We start from the raw sequence: 20,870 nt of genomic DNA on the forward strand, positions 1-20,870 counted from the left end.
CTAAGGATAAAATTTCTATAATCGAAACAAAAATAAGATCAGACTTGTTAGGTTTAAAAAAGTTAAATGATTTGATTAGAAGTCATGAAGTAGCCAACATGAAATCGATTTTTTTAATTTTTTTTAATTTCCTGTCTTCGCAACTGATGGATTATTATCGAAATCAATTATTAGAAAGAAAAAGAAAACTTCTCAAACTTGTATTTGGGGTGGCCACACCGGTTTTTAGAGGTGAATTCCGGGTTCGTTCAGGTAATTCGGATTTCGCCCGGAAAAATTAGTGGATTATTTTTCGGATCGTCCAGCACACAGTCATGATAAACATCATCCTCTAACTGCAGGTCCTAATCAATAAGGAGGGCCCCTCTCGGTACCATTTAAAAAGTGTTCACCACCATTTGGGTTCAGCTTTACTTTTCCCCACAAGACCTTTGTTTCAATGGATCATCGTATAATATGCTCCCCACAAAGATTCTCGAAAGATACTGAAGTGTGCCCCGCCTTTGCTTACTGTGGAACAGAGCAGAGCTTGCTTGGTTTATGCTCCACAGCGAGAGAGGGTAGTGCTTTTGGATTCTTTGTGGATATTCGAGGAAGCGAAGTACTACACAAAAGTAAATCAAAAAAACTGTTCATAAATGCGAAAAAATACACCTAAATATGAATGGCACAGAAAAGTGATATGCTTTACCAAATCAATACACTCTACGGTGACTGTGAAAAAAATATGATATTTTTCCTCCTACTGCAACGAGATGCATAAGAAATAAAGCAGAGCATATTTATTTGTTTTTAAGCTGATATATCCATACTAAATTTGCAAAAGGGCGAATAAGATTTGTAAACAAACTTTTATTTGGATGGTTTCTCTTAATTTACTATAATTTCAAAGCAGAAAACAATTGAAATTACTTCTACGAAGGGTAAAAATTTCCATAAACGCATATTTTACATGAAATTCCACTCTGCAGCAGACTAGTGAGCGAATCAAGTTTGTTTACAAAAAACAATTTCGCCCTTTCGACGAATTAATATTAATATATTAAAAAGCAATGGAAGCGTTCTAAAATGCTGTCGAGTAATGATTTTAATTCGAAATTATAACTGATTTGAGCGCATATCTACGTATCTCTTGAAGTCTATCCCCTGTTCAGTAAAATTCTCTTAGTCGAAGTACCAATACCACTGTTTGAGAGCTCAATTGATATTCTAAAAGAATTTGAACTAACTCTAACAATTTGAAGAAAATTGAAATCCATGGTTTGTCGTTCATTGTTTTAAAATCATATTCAAATACGAGATAATACTGAAAGTTTTTGTCAATTAATGGCATATACATATTGGCCAATGATTTGAACTCTAACACTAATTTGCTAAATGATTCAAAATTTTTTTTTCTAGAACCTGATTTAAGTTTTTTGCTTTTCAGAATGTTTTTCGATTAAAAAAATCACAACTTTGATATTTGCCAATGGTTTCCCATTGATAGATGCTTACTTTATAAACTTTGCGATTAATATAACTAAATGATTCCGAAAGTTGTGATTTCATCTTTCATCAAAATCCCGAACTTTTGCTAGAAGAAAATTCTACAATCTTTGATTAGAATGCTTAGCAAAACCGGTTAATCAGAGCTTCATACCGGATCTCAAAAATAATTGAGAATTCAAAAGTCGAAAACTCTTCCATAAAAATTGTGACGAATGATCACGTTTGTTGGGTTAAGATTCATCGGAAAGCGTAATATATCTCATTATGAAAGAATTTTGATATATAATACATTTAAACTTTCAATATATAGCCCGATTCAAAACGATTTTTTTATTTTTGTGCTTTTTACTAGAAATCAGTTACAACATTCTTATAATATACTTCAAAGTCTGATAACACACCAACACAAATAACAGGAAAATTTATGTTTTTCATAGGATTATGAAAGCTTTCGAAACTAGCATAGCGTAAAATCTATCCACTATCCTTATTTGAAATTTGATCCATGTTTCGGCATTTTTTCCATTTTCTTTATTTTTACATGGATTTTTTTCAATTTCGTTAAAATTTCATTGATCGATTTCTTTCAAGTTGTAGATTTTTTTTATTCCTGCAATTTTTACATTCCGCCTTTTTTTATCTATTTCCATATTTATATATTTACCATATTTTTATTTGATCCATCCGTTATCAATTTTTTCCATTTTTATCATTACCACTTACCTTAATTTCTAGATTCATTTATCTGGTATTTAATTTTATTTGCAATTTTTCTATAGAATCCTATTTTCTTCATTTTATTTTTTCTATTGTTTCATATTTTAATAACCTGCTTTTTTATTTGTTTCTTTTGTCATTCCAACTATTTTTTTAAAATTTGTCTATTTATTCCATTTATTTCTTATCATCTATCTATTTTCTCTTTTTCTCCATACTTTTTACTTTTTTTAAAATTCATCCTTATTTGTCTTATTGTCCCATTACTTACCCTTTTCCTATTTTGTTCCATGGTCTCTAGTTTTTAGCTTTACGTAGTTTTATTTTTTCCCATTGTTAACAATATAATTTTATTTATTTTTTCATATTTTCCCAATTCTTTCATTCTATTCATTGTTGTTATTTCTTCATTTTTTCCATTTTTTCCATTTTCCATATTTTGAAAGTAATTTTTCTGCTGACCATTTTCCTATACGTTTATTTTTAATTTTCAATTTTCTTGTTTTTTTTTATTTCCCTACAAAACATTTGAATTTTGCCATTACCCGTACTTTCTCTTCATTTTACATTTAGTTCGTTGTTTGAATTTATTTCAATTTTCTTTTCTAATGCTGTTTTCCATTCTCTAAATAAATAAAATCCATTTTTTTAATTTATTCTTGTTATTATCTCCATTTTGTTTGTTTCTGTAGTATACCATTTTGGTTATTCTAATATTTTTGTTTTCTAGTTTGTCCGTTTGCTTCGCTTTTCATCAATCCATACCTTCCAAATCTATTTATTTATTTTCGTCTTTTCATTGTTCCAATTTTTCAAAATTGTCCGGCTAGTCGTTTTTTTTTAAATTTTACCATTGTTATTTTATTTTTATTTTTTATGTTTATTCCACTAATTTCGTGCACTCTTAACATTTTTTTCACTTTTTCTATTGCATTGAATATTTCTTGTTCTTGATGTTAAATATATTTTGTTATTTTCGGTTCATAATTTTTTTATATTAATGTTTGGTTTCTTTCTAATAGTTTTTTTTCATTTTCATTGATTCTTAAAATTTTTCTAATTTTACCCAATGTTCGACTTCTTTAATCTTTAATTTAATTTTACCCCCAATGTTCGACTTCTTTAATCTTTGCAATTTGTTTGCTATTTTCTTTTATTAATATTTTTTTTATTTTTCTGTTTTAGTTTTTTCGAATATTTTTACAATTGACTTTAATTTGTTTATATGATTGATTTTGCTATTCTTGTTTTTTTTACATTCTTTCAATATTCAGTTTTCCCATTGCCTTTTTTATTTTTCCATTGATCGCCGTTTAGATAATATTTTTAATTTTGTGATTCCTGCATTTTAAATCTTTCCATTTTTTTACTTTTAATAACACTATTGACAAAAATGGCTCTTTTCAAAGTCAGCAAAAGGTATTTAAAATCCATCAAACTATAAACAGTTCTACGATTTTTCTATTATATTCACTACAAATAACTAGATCAAAAATTGGTACATAACTATAAAATTTCAGAGAATATCAGTTAACTCCAATGAATTTCAAACTTTAGCTTTTTAGTACTCGGGCAATATACAGTGGTGGGGCCCGTATGTTGGACCCCCCCCCGGCCCCGTATTTTCTCTCTACGGCCCTGGTCATCATATATAAAATTCCCCCTTCTCCCACATAGTGAGACGTCATTTGTGGATGTACCCTAACCTAGAAACACGACTGGTTCAGAATTAATGACAAGTTTTTCATGAATTTAGGAAAAAATTCCGTGTAATAGGAGTATTATTCCTAGCATCAACATCAAAGAATCATTCAAATGTTGTAATGCTCTATCAATGAAAATCATTCATGCGTACTTTCCATATAAGTTTCGTGCCTTTCCTAATTTGCTTTGTGATAATTAAATGCTGTGGTAAATGGAATAGAAACTGATTCTTAAAAGATATCAAAAAGGTTTCAGGAAGACGATCAGAATCGAAGTCAGCATGTGTAATTAATTAAATGTCAGACCATATCAACTGTATATGGATCCTTCACATCCGAACAGGTATGAAGGTTGATTGAAAATACACCGTATAAAAGCCATCAGAGCAATCATTGAACGGGATTTTTCCAAAGGAACTGCTTTGATGATTATTGCGGGGTCAGCGTTAAACGGTGTTAAAAAGGTAAATATGTTGATACGAATGGGAATTGTAACACGATCGGTTTAAAGTTTAATTCCTAAACACTCGATCACTTTGGTAGCCAAAGAAAATATATCCATTTTGTGAAAACATAAAAGATCTTCGACTCAGTCAAGCATACGGATTGAGTCACGAAAAACGTTCTAAACTGAGATGATCATCAGGTAATCCTACTAAAAAAAACAAAATCACTGCTTCAAAATCCCAAACCACACTCGACCATTTGTTAGAAAGCAAATTCAATCTGACATTTTTAATTAAAGTTCTGGTCGAGTTATTCCGTTTCGAGTAATCCTGCTTAAACATACGCTTGCGGTGATTTCCGTCAAACGCCTGACCCTTCCTCCTGCTAAGTTTTGGCAGAGTGAACGTAAACTTTGTTGGGTTCCGTTCGAATTTAAACTGAAATTATTGTGCCATGGGAGGACGTCTGGAAAATTCATAAAGCTTTAATAATTAAAAGCAATAAAATTACTTTTTCCTCAGTTGTTGGCCCGGAAGTCGATGGTGCAAGGGTAGCATTATATATTTATAGTTCTGCGCGTACTTTTTGTAGTTCAATAGTCAGGAGTAAAGTTTCTCAGGAATATCGAGAAAAAAACTGCTTGCAATGAACAACACTTACAAAACTTTTTATTTAGTGTTTAATGAGCACTCAGCGTAATGAAAATGTGAAAAGAGGCGTACACTTACAGGTAATGGAACGACTGGTGGTACATTGTGCAGGTAAGCGCGCTTGACCATCACGGGCTCGAATCTTGACCATGTAAAGCTCCCCGTACTCGCCACACGCAATATAAATGTATCAATGAAATGCGATATATAATGGAAAATATATGTAACTAAACCAAACTCTCACCTGCGGCACTAATCACTGCTCACTATAGGTCCAGTTGGGGAACGAATCCATTTATCATGCACAATCACGAGAAAAAAGTATTATTTCCTTTTCATTTCCATAAATTTCACCGCTTTCCAAAATAAACAACTATTCGAATCACTCACTCACTGTTGGAACAACAAAAATGATACATTTTTTTAACATTCCATGTTATTTAATTACTCATGCTTCGAATAAGGTAGTTTTTTGTTTTTTCCCATTATCCCAACAGATGATATTCAAACCCCGTCCAACTTCCTGCTGTCTGTTGATCTGTTCACACTCCACTTGCCCTCTTCCGGTATGATGTTCCGGCAGCCCGTTCCAAACGTGAATGAGGACCACTTAACAAGGCTAGCATCGCTCTCAACGGTAAGGGAATTATGGTTAAAACCGACACCTTAAGCTTAACACTTTTTCTAAGTTGCCACAAAACCAATAAAATTATAATTTTTATGCGAAATTCTTCTTCAGAAAATTCTTAACAAGACTTAATTTTTTCAGCGCTTCAAAAAATTAATTTCATTAAAAAATATAAGTGACACACACACTTCTTAATAAAACTATCTTTTTCAGATTTGATTTTTCGGACTCTGAGCATCAACGATCTATTGGGGTATACATAATATCATTGTCTTATTGTGATAAAATTCGTCTATGACAAACCAAGAGAACACTAGAAATTCGGTTTGATGACCTTTTTGCAGAAATAGCAAAAGCTTCGTTAGAATCAGATAAGCAAAAATTCCAATTTTTGATTTTTAAAGAGACTTACAAGAAATAAACACAATAAAAGTATTTCTGTGTATTTCTGCTAATACTATAGTGTTCTAATAGGCTAATTAAAGTGTCACAAAGATCCCCAGTATTTTGAAATGAATCGCAACTATACACAACCTTCTTAACAGGGTGTCGGTTTTACCCTAACCATAGGGTGTCGGTTTTACCCCAACAGCGCACATTTTTTTATAAAAGAAATTAAAAATATTGAATTTTTCAAACTCGTCTTCAATGCACCTAGTTGATCATAGGACAGGCCGATAATAATAGGTACTGAAAAATGGGGTGATTTGAAAAGCATTCGTTCGGTTAAAACCTTAAAATCTACCAACGAAATTTTACATCCAGACGAGTATGAACGCTGCTGTCGAATGTTTTGTTAATTTGTATGACATTCGGCACACTAACGTAAATCCAATTTTTCTTCAAATGCTCTAAATAAACGTACTAATAATATTGTATCATTATTAAATGAATAAAAATTTGATTTCTAGGAAAAGTTGTGGGGTGTCGGTTTTACCCACAGTGTCGGTTTTTCCCACAATTCCCCTACACACCGGGGTTAATTTGACCCATCCACTGACAGAAAAAAAAATCCTGCACCGGGATCACGAATAGTAGGCGCAAAACCACAGAGATTATCAAAAATAGCAACAACAACAATAACAACAACGAGAAAGCACACGCTTCGTGGCGAAGCGGAAAACTACGCAGACGTCGTTGTCCTCAACTGTCAACTGTTGCACGCTCACTTCCGTTTCAAGTGATTCTATCCGCTTTAAAAAAGTTCACCAAAAACACTTCCACTATGGCAGGTTCAGCTTTAAAATCGGAATTCAAAACGAAACCCGTCGGTGATTCCAGTCTTCACTGTCACTTTTCGAAGTGGGCGTTCTTCACTCCCGGTTGTCTAGTCTAGTCTGTTCACCGCAGCATCCGACCGTCAACTGATCCGGACGGCTGCCATCGGTGCCGAATATATAGTCAACGGGACCACCTGTTGATGGTTTGTTGGATGCGACGAGCATCTCGCATTTTTGAATGTCAGGGAAAAATGTGTTACTTGAATCCGGCTGCTGGAATTTGCAGTCTGGATCACGCTTTCTATGTCAAGTTCGAGTGAGCGCGTGGCCGACGAGTGCGTGAGTACAGCACCGAACGGTTTCCTGTTCGGGAGCTCCGAGTGAGTGACTGCGGTTAATCCTGCTGGGGGGAAATAACAAATTGCAGGCGGAAAGATGAGCACAAACCGTACACTGGTGTTTTGTGAAGGTGGATACGGAACACTTTGCAGTAATTGTCTGTCATTTTCTTTAGGTTTAGAATTTGGAGATAGTTTTAAGTAGGAGGTAAGTAATAATGAGAGCCCCTCTTATATTATTTTTATCTGTGCAGATCGGAAGACGATGATTATGGGAAACATGGCATGCAATCGTTATAGCTATCAAGCTATCATATGAATAGAATTTAAAAAAAATCTCCTATTGTTTACTCCATCGTATTGAAATTTTTCTCTAGAATTTCAAGCTCTTGTAACGTGTATTATAGAAATAAATGCTGTCTCCTTCTTCTTTTTCACACAAACCAAGTCATCGGGAGTGTAAATGCATCTGTTTTTACGCTCTCAAACTGTGAGCGAAAATGTCTCAAATGATTCGTTAGTGTTCAATCCAGGCCCGTAGCCAGGATTTCGTTTCGGGAGGGTCTTTAAAATTATTGCATAGATGTTTAATTCTGATCTGATGAAATTTCGAGAAGTTCCTTATGAAAACAATTTTAAATGTAAGACAATAGAAACTTAAATCCCAAAAACAAATTCTTTGTCACAAAAAAGGCAATTCTACATCGACGGATTATTGATGTTGAATTTGATTTTTATTATTAACTAGTTAATACACATCGCGCGTTGCTGCGACTTTCAACGAAATAGGAGGAAAACACAATTTGTTTCGAAGCGCCATCTGGCGGGCTGATAATCCCCAACCAATAGCACACAAAACACGCTCCATAACAAATGTCTACTACGTATAATTTTTTACAGCAATCGGTTAAGCCGCTTGGGAGTCCAAAAATCATATACATACAAACATTGACTTTTATATATTACAACAAAAGTTCAAAGTATTTATATGCTAACTGAATACGACAATCCTTGACGGATCTAGAAAATACAAAGTATTACACTTTTACATTTTGTAGACGACGCTAAATTGAAATGAGTAGAAATAAAGAAATAAAGAAGGAATGTACATGGGGATGATGGAATTCTGGCTCACATAACAGTACCCACCCTAAAAATAACCGCAACCTTGTTCGTAAGAAAAAAGCATAAGCATAACACAATCTGTCCGAATGATATCAATAACAGAGCTGCATGGTTGTGTAATGTGAATCTTTTCGATTTATATGTTACGATTCCTCTGTCGGAGCACATTACGCTCATCGATTTATTGCAGGTTAATGCACACAGTTTCCAGAAGGAAGCGTAGGTTCTATTTCTCAGTAAGATGTGTATTTGTTTGCTCTTGACACTGACTGCTTCTGCTGGGAGTCGAAGCGTGCAACAGCTGATTGTGGATGTGGAATTATCGGTTCGATTGTGGAGGTTTTCATAGATGCGCTCATTTTCCATCCGAATGCGCCAACGCCGCCCGCTTCGTAGCAGGCTGCGAGGAAAATAACCGCCGTTTTACGCACTCACTCTCGTTCCGTTCAAAATCAGCTGGTGCCTGTGAGAGTGTTGAGAGTGAGTGTATTGTTTCCGAAAGCGTTCGGTTGCCCAGTTCGTTGGTGCCCTATCCGCAAGCTAAAGCCTATCTCTAGGAGTAATGTGAATGGGTGAACAGTCGTTTAGTTGCTGGCAGCAGATCGGTTAGCGTCGTTCGCTGAAACGGAAACTAAATGGAATGGACGGGGGCAATCACTCGAACTTTTTGAACAAGAATTCTGTTCACGTTGGGAGTATTTAAGCGGTTGCTTAATCAGCAAACACAATAAAATTTAAGCTTGCTCTCTTGTTCTAGTTTCCTTCTAAGTACTTAGTATGTATTTTACAAACCTATTAAAGAAGTGAATCCCGCTCAGCGACTGAGTTCGGTCGGCCCATCCAAAATAGGTACCGATTGGACAGGGGAAATGTTTTTGCCTTGATGAATCTTCTTATTGTTAGCACAGAGGATAATGGCATGTGGCTCAGTACCAAATGAGATGACACAGCCCATTCGGTAAAATAAGGTTCGATCTCATCTTGTGAAGTAGCCTCGAGATTGTTTCCGAAATTAATATAAAAGTTTGAAGTGCAATATATTGTCTCCATAATCCGATGGGCACACAGTCTGTGAGTGAATAATCCCGATACTTTTGATGCAATCACGGCGGAATGAACTCGAACCATGCTAGAGTACTTACAAAGAATCGGGCGGTTGCAGGGGGAGATCCGTCGTCGATTTACTGGAATGACACAACAATGTTGGTAGCAATAATGTCATAATGGATTGGAATATGTTTACCCTTCAGAAATATGATTGAACAGGTTGCAAGAATTCAATTCAGTCAGGCTCACTTGTTTTGTTGTCCTTCATGTTGCCTTTGAACTTTTTTTTTCAACAGCCTTGAATAAACATTTTCAGAAATTATATACATAATTAAAATTAAAATATAAAACGCAATCAGTAAGTGACATAGCCAACTCTTTCAAATTCATCAGGGTGGAATTTATCGATAAAAGAGTGGAAACAACAGAATCACGTTTTGCGTACCCATTTAAAATTTAGCGAAAATTCCGGTTGATTACACATTTCGTCGGCTTTTCGCCGCAAACAACAAGCCACCCAACCGACCGAAAAAGATGTTGAACTCAAACGTTGGCCCGAAAAGAAAATTCTAACAGAATGCTATCAATATACATCTCTTATTGATGCTTGTTTTATTTTTTGCCTTTTTAATTACATTTTATCTATACTGATTTACATCAATTTAAATTTGAATTAAAAAAATACTACGCTTTTGTTATTCCCGTTTGATCGGGGTTCTGAGTCGTTCATACTTTTATTCTCGGTAGAAATATTTGGTCCCTATTTTTCCCTGCAGAAGGGGGGACTGATAATTGAATTGTGTGCGGTTGTCATTCAACCACAGCACGACCGTTGAACAAGCTGAACATGTCTTATGTTGGAGATTACGGTTCTAGAGAGTTTATGTAACGTCTACAAGGCATTTCCATAGTCGCCTTTTCTCTGCTTTATCAGATTAGACTTTATGGCAATCTAATCCAAGTCGCTTCATTTGATTTCAGCCTGAATGAAATAATAACCACAATAGGCGTGTTTTGGAATTCAACATTGCTCAACAATTGGTCATCGATGACCAAATTGTTGAGTTAAACATGGCCGCCGGGAAATTTTTTTTGAGCGAAAGAGAAAACTAGCGCTCTGTTGTGATACAAAACATCGGATGCAACATTTCATGTTGGAGAGCTGCGACACCCATATCATCTCACCTTTGAATGGTAAAGAAAGAGGTAAAGAGTATTTAAATTTTGTAGCGCCAGGGTTGCCACAAGCGCAGATTTTTGCTCATCATCACAGATTAATTTAATCATACTTGATAGAGATTCAATTCCACATATGACAGATTTTTAATATTTTCGTAAGCTTTTATAAAAATTCCCATATTTGTATCTAAGAAACTTAACACAGAAATTCACAGATATTATTCTACTCGAATCATCACGAATAGTAAGATTTTTTAAATGGATTGCGGATTTCAAAGTGGCAGCCCTGTTCCATATATCTATCTGTCAATATCAACGGAACCTTTTTTTTTTTTATTTGACTAGTGGCTGAAGAAAAACAAATCGAGTAAATCAATAAAAAAATGACTAAAGCGAAAATGGCATCGAGACGAAAACTGGTGAGTATTATCGATATAAATTTTCCCAATCGATGTCCTATGGCGATTTCGCTTGAACCTGAAACTGAGTCAGGTTCTAACCCCAACTGCTGTCAGTTCATACATTTTGACAGCAGTTGGGGTTAGGAACTGACTCAGTTTCGCTTCAAACGAAAACCACATAAGATTCTCCTTTTATCATAGAACAATTCAGATCATCCGCAAAGAATGTTCGCGGTCGTTTTACTACCTAAACTTGTTTCCTGGACGATTAACGGTCAGGATACCGACATGAAGGTTGTCGTTACGAACGACTTATAGAAAAATTGCTACAGCTGGCTTTGACACCGCTTCGATTTATCGGTCCGTAAGCTCTTGTCAAGAGTAACGAATTCAACTCCGTCCTGTCGTGATATTCATTTGAAAATTCTTCGTTACCCTCAGGTATATACATATCCTGGAATAAATTAAAATTCAGGAATATGCAGCATTGGTATAACTAAATTTCTCAAATTTCAGATGATGTATTCTAACTTGTAAGACAATCAAGATGGATCGTAAACTAGCGATGAACTCGTCATTTATTTGGTCGGAAATATGCTAGAAGAACACTATCGACACGCTGAAAAAACATTAATCTGTAACATTATTCCCGTCACTATTTTCTGCCACACATCGTAACCTCATCTATGCGGACGATCAGGAGATTGATCTATGAAATGCATGCTGTCTGGAGGCGAGGCAAACCGCTAAGCCGTTGGCCACGTATTACAGGGTCAATTCATTACGAACACTTACTTAGGCGATCATCTAAATAAATAGAATGTTTTAAAAAACCTGACTTACCTAGATGATAACCGGTTTTCGTTGAAAACCGGTTATAAAGTAATTGATCACCAGCAATCTGAAAACTGGTTTTCAGCAAAAAACCGGTTTTCATCCAGTGAAGAAATTGGCCGTTATTGTTTTATCATATCATCCCATCATAATTCTTGAGCGTTTTTTCAAAACGTCATATCTGCAATGAGTTATTCTCTTTGTTTACTTTCTCTTCTGTTAGTAATTCGGGCACTTTAACATTTATCATCATCAGCTCTTTGCATAATATGCTAGTTAAAACCACCGTCTTTCGATCTGTACTGTAAAATAAGTGAAAAGTGTTATAGTGACGCCGTAAAAATCGAAAGAGAAAGTAAACAAAGAGAGTAACTCATTGCAGATATGACGTTTTGAAAAAACGCTCAAGAATTGACAGTTTTTTCACGACAACTGAATAAGGGTTCGATAGTGGTTTCTATTCTCAGGCATTTGAGCAGCTAACCTGTTTGAATGTCTAGTTTGTATTATTTATTGGATCACAATAGCGATTTTGTTTGACATAAGCACACACATATACACATAAATTTTCCGAATATGTTGGCCATTACATGCATGTTCAGAGTGATTGCATAACCCAAGCAACCAAATATTCGTATAAGAGCGAGCTACATAAGCTTCTCGTTTTAAGAGGGGGGGGGGGGGGGGGGGGGGTTAAAGGTTTCAGCGTGAAAAAAAAACACTTGCGATTTTTTTTATAATTTTACGTGAAGCAAATTTATGAAAAATTTTGTAGCATATAGTATATCATTTCAAAAACAAGCTGTAATTTTTGTATGCAAAAATATCGACGAACAACTCGAAGCATTTTGTAGAACGTCTCTGAAAAAAACATGATTTACGGTGTTACCTGCCATTCAAAAACTACTTAACCGATTTCTTTCAGATTTTGCATACATATTCCATGTAAAAAATACCTAACCCCTACGTCAAGTTTTTGAGATAGTTTTTTGCCTTTCTCAATAGAAAGGTATTGCAATTACTCTGAAAACCGACTTTTTTACGGAGGCCCGGAGAGCCGAGTGTCATATACCAATCGATTCAGTTCGTCGAGTTCGGCAAATGTCTGTACGTGTGTATGTATGTATGTGTGTGTATGTGCGTCTGTGTATATATATATATATATATATATATATATATATATATATATATATATATATATATATATATATATATATATATATATATATATATATATATATATATATATATATATATATATATATATATATATATATATATATATATATATATATATATATATATATATATATATATATATATATATATATTTGTCTTTGCTTGTTACTTGACAACTTCAATACCTGTTATCAAGAGAAGGTTAATTCGGTAGGAGGAATAGCGCTTTTTGATCCCCAAAAGCATTCATCCATAGGGAGTGTCTCAATCCAGGCGTATAATATTAAAGTCGTGGAAATTAAGATCTATATCGGAAGTTAACCAAGTGTTACATAATGCAAATGCATCGCAACTCAAACTATTTATTAAAATTTGAAGGAATCGCAATTCCACTGTAGAACAGTGATCAAATCCGTGACCTCGTTCGATGAGTTAGCCATCGAAGAATACGCTGAAAGGAGGGGCCATTTAGCAGTCAACTGCTTCAAAAATGTTCTTACTGTAGGGTGAAAAGCTAACATAAGACTTTTAATAGGATCAGCAATAAGAAAAATTTTTATTATCCAGTCCACTTTGTCCGAGAGTTTGATAATTCCAGTGCTGTGATTATTCTCGAATTGAAACAAAGGAATGCTTGGGATTTTTGATATTCCTGGAAGTGCTGGGAACGCCTTCTCTGAGCTTAGGGATCATCCATAAATGACGTAGCATTAAATGGGGGAGGGGGGTGTTTTGTATTTTGTGATGATGTGCGACGACAGGGGGGTAGGGGGTCTTGTCATGCTACGTAGCTTTTTAAAGGGGAATAACTATCATCGTTTTTTAGTTTTTTTTAAATTTTGCGGTAACAAGGAGGGGGGTAGAGTTACCGTCAAGCTACGTAATTACCAGGGGGGTATTTAGAAGCTTGTGACGAAATGCTACGATGGGGGAGGGGGGTGTTAAAAATCGCTCAAAAAATGCTACGTCATTTATGGATGGTCTCTTAATCCTCCGAGACCAGGAGCGTTTTAGTTTATCCTCGCGTAGTTTGTACGCGGGACATGCCGAGATATCATGCAGATTCTCTGCACAGTAAGGACACTTCTCAGCATTCTTACTGCACGAATCATCCACATCATTCTCACCGTATTTTCCACAATTTATTAAAATCGACATTTTCTGCGTGTTCGTACTCATCACCCTGCCCAGGTAACCAACAAGCATTAGTGTGTGCAGTAAAATAGCATATCATTTGCATTTCGGATGCTTCTTGCAGTATATTTGCATCCTTTATGCATATCTATTGTTAATCAGCATTCAAAAAACTGTTAAAAAGCTTCTTGCCAGTATTCAGCATGCTGAATGCACAACAGCAGTAAAACAGCATTTTCTTGGCACAGCAGTAGAGTGGCCGTATATTTTGCCAAAAGCAACTTTTAAATAGCATTTAAAACAACTTAAATGCCTATCAGGTAGCCGTTAAGACGCATTTTGCATGCTTATTGGTTACCTGGGTGTAATTCCAGAACCGGAAGTCGGATCCATTAGAAATTCAATAGCAGCCTATGGGAACGTTGTACCTTTCATTTGAGACTAAGTTTGTCAAAATCGGTTCAGCCATCTCTGACAAAAATGAGTGACTTTTTTGGTCACACATATATATATATATATATATATATATATATATATATATATATATATATATATATATATATATATATATATATATATATATATATATATATATATATATATATATATATATATATATATATATATATATATATATATATATATATATATATATATATATATATTTCCCCCACACCGCGGTTGGACACCGACGGCTACAAGACATCATAGAATCCCTGCCAGCAGCACCGCGACTAGTTTTAGGACACTTGAACTCTCGCGGTACAGCATGGGGTTACCTCTATGATGATAATCGGTCTTCCTTAATTCACGATCTTTGCGATAACTTCAATTTGACATTTTTAAACACGGGTGAAAGGACACGGAACGGAATCCTGCCCCTCCAGCGCGCCTGAGCGCCTTAGACTTGTCCCTCAGCTCAACATCGCTGCGGTTAAATTGCACGTGGAAGGCAATCTCTGATCCCCACGGCGGCGACCATCTAACGATCGTAATCTCAATCAATAACGGTTCAAGGCCATTGAAATCAGGCAATATTTTGTATGACCTCACACGAAGTATCGATTGGAAGAGCTATGCTGCGGCAATATCCGACAACATCGAATCTTCCCAAGAACTGCCTCCGGAGGAAGAGTACAGCTTTTTTGCTGGCTTGATTCTCAACAGCGCGAATCATGCTCTGACTAAGCCAGTACCCAGCGCGAACATACAAAAACGTTCTCCTTATCCGTGGTGGGACAAAGAGTGCTCAGACGTGTACGCGGAGAAAGCCGCTGCGTATAAGACCTTTCGGGACGATAGCGGGTAACCTAGCTATCGACAATATGCGACGTTAGAAACGCGAATAAAGAGTTTGATGAAAGCCAAGAAACGTAGTTACTGGTGCCGGTTCGTTGACGGACTAACGAGAGAAACATCGATGAGCACTCTTTGGAGCACGGCCCGGTGTTTGCGAATATCTACCACGCCGCATTGAAAATAGTTTACTCTACTATATGGGGCTGGGGCTAGGTGTAATACTAAAATCTGATTTCGAACTGCGTCACAAAAATGTGGCATAATTTTAAACAACTGTATCGCTGTCAATTGTTGATGGATTTTCGTCATTTAAATACTAATAGATTCAGAGAAGTCCAACTTAAAAATTAATTGCAACTATAAATTAGTATTTCAACTGTATACTATTGAAAAATTCGTATTATTGTAAAAACATTGGGAAAATGTAAGAAAACAGGCAATGTTTTCGCTTACGTTTTGTTAATTATTGATGGATTTTCATGATTTGAACACCAATCGATTCAAAAAATTGCCAGTAAAAAATTGTTATCTGTGTATTTTATTAGCACACTACCTCATCTCGACATTCAAAAGCGTCCTACACAATTCATCGTTTGATATAAAAGAAATGTTTTTGGCCGAATTCCTTAATTGCCATGATGGCTGCTCTGCTGGCAGAACCAGTTGGATTATCGCTATTGTTGCTTGTGGGATAGCTGTTATATCTTTCATTAGATCACGAGCTACGCAAGGTGAACGTTTGTCTGCGTGCGCTGGAAGGTTTTTTTTCGCAGCTTCAAACGACGATGGCGGAACAGAAGCGAGATGGCGAATTGCTGGTTTATACCGTGCGTATCATCCGTGCAGGTTCTATAGGATTCTCGTAACGTATCCCAAAACATAGTTATTAGCAAACCGTCCATATTAGGACAAATAAATAATGGAAAATGAATGAAATGATAGTTTTTCTAATCCTTTAAGGTAATCAGTGAATGTGGCAACCCTGCGACTAAGCCACACCAAAAAAAATGATGAAAATATTTTTATTTGTCGCACAAAAGGATCCGTCTGCACCAAAAAGTTAATAAAAGAGATCGCCTTGTGTTACAAAGTGCTCATTTGACATTAGCTCCGAAAGAGGAATGTTCGTCTGTGTGTATGCAGCAGAAACGAATTGCCAGCGCGACATGGTTCGAATTGTTTCAAAGGATTCTCGTCCCGTATCCCAAAACATAGTTATTAGCAAACTGTCCTTATTAGGACGAATATATAATGGAAAAAATATATTTGCGACTTTAAGGGTTAATAATGCTGCATTTTCAATGTAACTGCGGTCGTGTCTTGTACACAACCCTTTAAAAAAATTTTCGATGGTGGAGTTCTCACTTGCTCTCTTGTCGTGTAACAATAAAGGTCCAGGGCCACACAGAATCAATTTAAACTTATTGAAGAATCTGCCAGACTCTGCCAAGAGACGCTTGTTGAAGTTTCTTGAGGGTAACAATGTCCCACACGATTGGAAACAAGGGAAAGGTCATCGCCATCCAAAAACCAGGAAAACCAGCCTCCGACCACAATTCGTATCGTCTGATCGTAATGCTGTCCTGTATCCGGAAGTTGTTCGAGAAAATGATTCTATCCCGCCTCGACAATTGGGTCGAAGCAAATGGCTTACTGTCAGATACACAATTTGGCTTTCGCAAAGGCATAGGGACGAACGATTGTCTTGCGTTGCTCTCAACCTAAATTCAAATGGCATATGCAGGCAAAGAGCAGGTGGCATTAGTGTTCCTAGATATTAGGGGGCTTTTGATTCAGTTTCTATCTATATTCGTTCAGAGAAGCTGCACCAGCATGGTCTTTCAGTGACTTTAAACAACTTTTTACTAAACTTGATGTCATGTATCGATGCATTTTTCGCATGGTGACTTACCGACATCAGGATTTAGCTACATGGGCCTTTTCCTGGGTTCATGTCTAAGGCCCCTGTTATACAATTTCTATGTCAACTAATAAATTTCTAGGCAATTCGTGCACGTTAAGTCGTGGTGTCTGTTATGGGACCCAAAGCTGTCGATCTACAAGGACCATTACAGAATACCTTGGACAATTTGTCTGCTTGGACTGTTAAAGTGAGTATCGAATTCTTCACGGAGAAAACTGAGCTAGTTACGTAACGCGAAAATTGCCCCCCTCTCCCCTTGTAACAAATTTTCACAAATTTCTCTATCCTCCCTGCCCTATTACGTAACAAATTCCTCGAAAAAAATTTTTTTGTTCAGTTAAAACATGTTAAGTAACGATCTACCTTACTCCCCCTGCCCCATATGTCACAACATGTCACAACTTCTCGTACCCCCCCCCCCCCCTAAACGCGTTACATAATTTATGAATGGTCCCTAGTTCTATTTTCTAGGAAGTGTGAACCAGCACAATCGAGCTCAATTCTCAGACCCGTTTAGTGTCCCTGTACTTTAACTACATGGCGCAGAATATTAAACCTTCTTCTTACAATCCCAAGCATGTACATTTCATAAATACTTCTGAATCTATTCTTTTCTTCGACACATCCATGACACGAGATTTGTGGAATTCCGGACCACATACGCCCGCAAGTGGTTCCAAACATTTTTTATAATCAATTCCGAGAAGTCGACTGTTCTAAGATGTTTACACTGACGGATCAAACTTCGAAGGGTCCACTGGCTTCGGTATTTTCAATCAAAAGTTATATTCAGAAAACTGAATTGAAAGTGGATTGCGGACGATTTTCTGTACTATCAATATTATAACATGATCTATTATGAGACCATCAATTTATGAATTGATCGTTTATTACTAGGTCACTGTCATTAGATGATTATATCTAATACAATTCTCTTACAGAGGACGTATATACGTTTGGAAAAAAATATATCTCATTTAGTTTTAAATTTGATAAAATCATATCAAATTTTGTTACAATTTTGTTATCATTAACCAGGTTTTTGTTTTATTTTTTGTTATTTTAACAACTAACCAGCCGGATTTATAACAGGCTCTGTTTCAAAATATTTTTGAAATAACTAACTCCAGGTGTTATAAATCAGTTATGCCCTTCTGATCTGGTGGGAGCTACTGAGTGCTTTATCTGACAAATCTTTCCAGATTACCTTGGTGTGAGTCCCTTCTCATTGCTCCATTCCGTGCAATAAGAAGGTTGACTCCTTAGCTAATGTGGGTGCCCTAGAAGGTGACGTTTATGAAAGACCAATTTGCTTCAGCGAATTTTTCAGTATTACTCATCAGAGAACCCTTGAAAGATGTGCTGGCAAGCCGCGACCTCCCCTATATGTCACCACCACACCATCGTAAAAACCATCAATATACAAATTATTTTCCTTATCATCCTATAAAACACCAACGCAAGGATGCTATGGACTTCGATTCACAATAAATGTTCCGTGCATTTTCAGTGACTCGTGTTTATTGAATCTTTTAAAAACGAAATTATTTTTATCTTTTTCATTTAGCTACTGTGTATAGACTGTTTTTGGCTGTCGTCAAAATGAAACTGCATTCGCACCGATAAACCGTCACCAGAAGTATTCGAAAGGACTTCGAAGTCGTCATCACAAACTAAACGGCGCTGAACGGTATTAGAAATCTACATCGGCATACCGTACTTCGGGTTAATGGTCGTGAACTGCATAATATTCGAGTTGATTAAGTTGATTACTTGAACTATGCATCTATCGGCAGAGGCAGCGCAAAATATTGATACATTTTGCAATAGTGCACCAATTCGGCCTGAACGTAAGGCTTTTATTTAGAACTGATCGCCCAGCAGCTCTGGATATTTGCGTCGCTATATGCCTTCTAGTTTATAGGTTCCTTGATCTTCCGGGGTTTCAGCTGCTCGAAGGGAAAACCGTATCAGCTTTGCGAGGTTTTACTCAAAAATCATCACTACCTTAACAAAATATCAGTTTTGGGATCCATACAGCAGCACGATGAATACGGATGTTCATGAGGAACCATCATCAGGTACGAATTATAGAACGAGTACCGGACGAATTCAGCCGGCTTGTTTTCAGCCGAGTTAAGCTTATTCAGGAATCTAACAAATATGGTTTCTTTAGTTTAGATAAAAGGTAAAAAGTAACGTATCTTACATTTTAAGATGCATTGTTTTATCAAAGCAAGAAACTTTGTCTATATTTTAATTGTAAATATGTAGAATTTTTCACGACACTACCACTTTGCACATACAAAAACAACTGACGCAGAGATGCCAAATAGTATTTTTTTTAATCTGTGTGCAGCATATATAATGATGTCAAAATCTGTGCTTAGGTAAAACGTAAGTTTATCTGAAAACAAGAAGTTGCGACCCCTTTTGCCTTCCTCATATAGAAAGGTTTTTAGTTTGTTATTGTAGTACGAGGTAAAAAACTTGAGAAATCTGTTCTAGTTTGTGCATTACACCAGAGAATTGGAAATGTGTACAGTTTTAAAAATCCGTGCAATACAGATTAATCTCCGTGCACATGGCATCCCTGAACTGACGTCTTTTGTGTGAGCGGAAATAATCTCCCAGCTCTCCATGCTCAATCGTTGAGCAAAACATCAGCCGGCACCGTACGGTGGATTGTTGAGCTGTCTGATGTGATGATCTCTCTCTCGCGCAACATAATCAAGCTTTGTTTATGTTGCACACTGGTGTCACAGCGCGTCGCTTTACTCTCCCGCAACAAAAAGTCATCAAAATATCGATGAGTTGCTGGTGGATTTAAGAACACGGCTAATATCATTATTAGCCGCGTCCTTAAATCCACCAGCAACTCATCGGTATTTTGATGACTTTTTGTTGCGGGAGAGTAAAGCGACGCGCTGTGACACCAGTGTGCAACATAAACAAAGCTTGATTATGTTGCGCGAGAGAGAGATCATCACATCTGACAGCTCAACAATCCATCGTACGGTGAGGGCCGATGATTTGGTCAACAAACGGCATCGAGAGGAAAGAGACTTTTAACGTACACATACCAATACACCAGTTATTTGGCATACGCTAGTATTGAATTGCTGGTGAATAAGTTTCACTTCTGTGATTCGCACTGCTTGTCAGTCGAGTGAGCAGTTTAGAAACTGATTGGACTTGCGCCAGTCGTTTTTTTTTTCCTATTTTCGGCTTGGGCAACTTATGCGCATCTTATGTACATTTTAATTAATAAATTGCTTATCCTAAACACTAGTAGCGCTCGCTGAAAATAGGACAATAAACAAAGAAGAAGTTCACTATCTCGCTTTTCAATTGCAATCAGAATACTCTTCCTTTATGGACTATACTTTCAGCTTCCTACAGTTAATTATATAGCTATTTGAGTGTTTTTCGTGTTGGGTCTACTAAAAAGGTCTATATGTACTCGTCTCGATGCTTCAGGCATTAATTGAGATGAAACCAAAACTGTTATTTGCATTTATAATTTAAGTTTGATTCGGTGGTAAGTAGGGTAA

General features: G+C 36.2%; 1 protein-coding gene and 2 long non-coding RNA genes across 3 annotated transcripts in view; 1 reads left to right on the forward strand and 2 right to left on the reverse strand.

Annotated features, from left to right (window-relative positions):
* Positions 1–6,963, reverse strand: part of LOC131685302 (vertebrate ancient opsin-like) — a 77,516-nt gene extending 70,553 nt beyond the window's left edge. The window contains exons 1-2 of the mRNA XM_058968934.1: positions 6,785–6,963; positions 5,253–5,401 (exon numbers count right to left, since the gene is read on the reverse strand). The gene's annotated coding sequence lies outside the window, so the exon portion shown is untranslated. The remainder of the gene's footprint in view (positions 1–5,252; positions 5,402–6,784) is intronic.
* Positions 6,964–10,844: 3,881 nt separating this feature from the next.
* On the forward strand, positions 10,845–11,741 carry LOC131681968 (uncharacterized). Its single transcript, XR_009303997.1, has 3 exons — positions 10,845–10,964; positions 11,148–11,387; positions 11,463–11,741. It is a non-coding gene; the product is annotated as an uncharacterized LOC131681968 (long non-coding RNA).
* A 7,094-nt stretch (positions 11,742–18,835) lies between these two features.
* LOC131681969 (uncharacterized) lies at positions 18,836–19,619 on the reverse strand. The gene is made up of 3 exons (XR_009303998.1): positions 19,526–19,619; positions 19,324–19,470; positions 18,836–19,265 (listed from the first exon to the last, which is right to left on the reverse strand). It is a non-coding gene; the product is annotated as an uncharacterized LOC131681969 (long non-coding RNA).
* Between the last annotated feature and the right edge of the window lie 1,251 nt (positions 19,620–20,870).

Source organism: Topomyia yanbarensis, chromosome 2, assembly GCF_030247195.1.
Source record: "Topomyia yanbarensis strain Yona2022 chromosome 2, ASM3024719v1, whole genome shotgun sequence".
Classification (NCBI taxonomy): domain Eukaryota; kingdom Metazoa; phylum Arthropoda; class Insecta; order Diptera; family Culicidae; genus Topomyia; species Topomyia yanbarensis.